This window comes from Montipora capricornis, chromosome 11, assembly GCF_036669925.1.
Source record: "Montipora capricornis isolate CH-2021 chromosome 11, ASM3666992v2, whole genome shotgun sequence".
Taxonomy (NCBI): Eukaryota; Metazoa; Cnidaria; class Anthozoa; order Scleractinia; family Acroporidae; genus Montipora; species Montipora capricornis.
The window spans coordinates 27,238,673-27,241,172 of NC_090893.1; positions in this window are offsets into that span (position 1 = coordinate 27,238,673).

Below are 2,500 nucleotides of genomic sequence, written 5' to 3' on the forward strand. Positions count from 1 at the left end.
GGGAAGTAAGAGGTAGAAAATGCAGGAAAAAATGGGAGCGGCAATTTAGGAATTGCGAGATGCAAGATATAGAAAAATCCGGGATAAAAAATGCGAGGTGCTAGGTAGAAAATGTTAAATAAAACGGCTTTCCATAATAGCTAACGGAGAATCGAGGGAGGGAAGTCCTTAAAACAGGGAATCTCTAAAACGGGGAAATTCTAAAATGGAGAATCTGTAAGACGGGGGATCCTTAAATGGAAGAATTATTAGAGATCCGATTTACTACAATTCCTTTACAATATTGGCTCCCTTAACAAGAGTTTATGTAAGGTCCTAAACTGCACAGTATCTTTTCAGCGGGCTCTTTCGCTTGGTAGAATGAAAAAATAAATAAATAAATAAATAAATAACATGAAAACATTAATGCGTTAAACGTCATCATCTTGAACGACAATTTTCTTCTAGCGGAGACTGCAAGAAATTACCAAACCTAGCTAGTTCTTTTTGCACTTACTGGGAAAAGGTAGAGGAAACTTAAGTTCACCCCTGTTGATTGAACCTGATCTGGCTGCCGGGTCAATATATTTTACTTGTTTTTTTTCCCCACGTCAAACAGTCTTTGGCTTTATATTTAGTCTTCATTATTGTCGTTATCCACTGGACAGCGAAGGGAAGATGTTTATTCGATGGATAGATTAACTTGTTTTCCATTCTTGTTGTAAATATTCTGATTACTGCAAATTCTAAATTTTAAGGCTTCGTAAAGTAACTGGCTGTTCACCAAGTTACTTAAATCTATAATTTACAAATTAATTTCAGCGCTCTGTCCTTTGGACTGAACGTCTGCCCTCAGGAACTATTAAACAGTTTTGTCTGTTAATTATGAGTCATCTTACCTTTTATTTTACGCATGACTCGAGACAAAAAAAGCGTGATGCGAGTTAGAAAATGTGTCATAAAATATGGAAGATCCTAGGTGGAAAATGAGGCCTTCCAAGGGAGCTTCTGATGTCGCTTTGTCGCTCATTTTCTAGCCCACGTGTCGCTTATTTGGCTAAAGACAAATGTCGCTGTCGTTTTTTCGCTGCAATACAATTGTCGCTGTCGCTTTTTCGCTAGAATACAAATGTTGGCTATAAACACGCTTAAATTTTGCGTCCTGTAGTTTTGTTTAATTTAAAGAGTAAAAACGTGCTTCTTTTTATAAAAGATCAACCACTACTGAGACCACCATTACTGAGAAAGCCAGAGATGGGCTTTTGAACGATTTTGGTGATCTTAGCGACCTTACCTTTCCTGAAACTGAAAACTGAAAAACTTTATTTAAACGCGGGACATTGACGAGCCTAAAAAAAGGACTAGTTACAAAAATGTACAAAAATGTTCCTTTCTTTACCCTTGCAGCTCTTTTTGTCCTTCTAATTGCTTTTTTTTTTTTTTTTAATGATGTGAAAACGAGCTGCGGAAGTATTTATACGGTCATCAAAATACGTAAAAATCAAGCAACAATTAAGCCCTCGCATTATTTAACAATTATTCGAGGCGAATAATTGTTTTAGTATAAATACACAGGTGATTATTTCAAAAAAGAGAAAAAAAAACATTTCAACGCGATTTTGTATAATCACCTGTGTATTTATACTAATAATTATTAATTGCTGTCATTGCTGGACACTTTAAATGCAAGCGAAGGCCGTCAAAACCCTCTTTAATAATTATTAGTCCGTAATTACTGGTAAACAGAGTCAGACAGCTTACCTTTCCTTTCTTTCCCCTCGTGGCTCTTTTTGTCCTTCTTTTTGCTTTGAAAATGCTGTGACTGCTATGCGATTTTTTTAATGTTTTCCCATTTCACGTACTCCACGTTAGCAAAAAGCGTCAGAAAAGCAGCACAGACGCGATAAAAGTCATCGAGTTACAGAGAATCTTGACTGACGTGACTACGTGTCGACCTTTGTACCAAAAAAGGAAATAGGAGACATAAGACGCTCACTGCATAACAAGTGAGTCAAGCATTGAATGATGGTTTGTTTGCACACGAAATATACATTTAGCAACGCCAACAGAAGAGAAGATCCAGAGTCATGCTGGCCTGGTCGGTCATGTCGCTGTCGAAATAACAAAGTCAAAAGATCTCGCTTTGTCAATGTTAAAAATGGATTGTCGCTGTGGCAAATTGTCGCTTTTTCCGGTCAGGTTCTGTCGGCCGTCGGTGTTCTGGAACAAGAATGTCGCTACATTTTTCGCAATTTTGGGGCGATGTCGCTTGTCCCCAAGAACCCTCGGAAGGTCTCGAAAATGCGAGACAAAAAGAGAGGAATGGAAGGTAAAAAACCAGGGAACGGGAAATTGAGCCGAAGAGAAACTGACAGTGAAGAATCTCTAAAAGGAAAAATTATCAAAGATCTGATCAACTGACAAATTATTTACAATAGCTGCGGTTACACTAGCAATTTTGCCCTTGGGTAAGTGGCTTTTTCCCACGGGGAAGCAATTTCTTATGTGTAACCGATCTGCC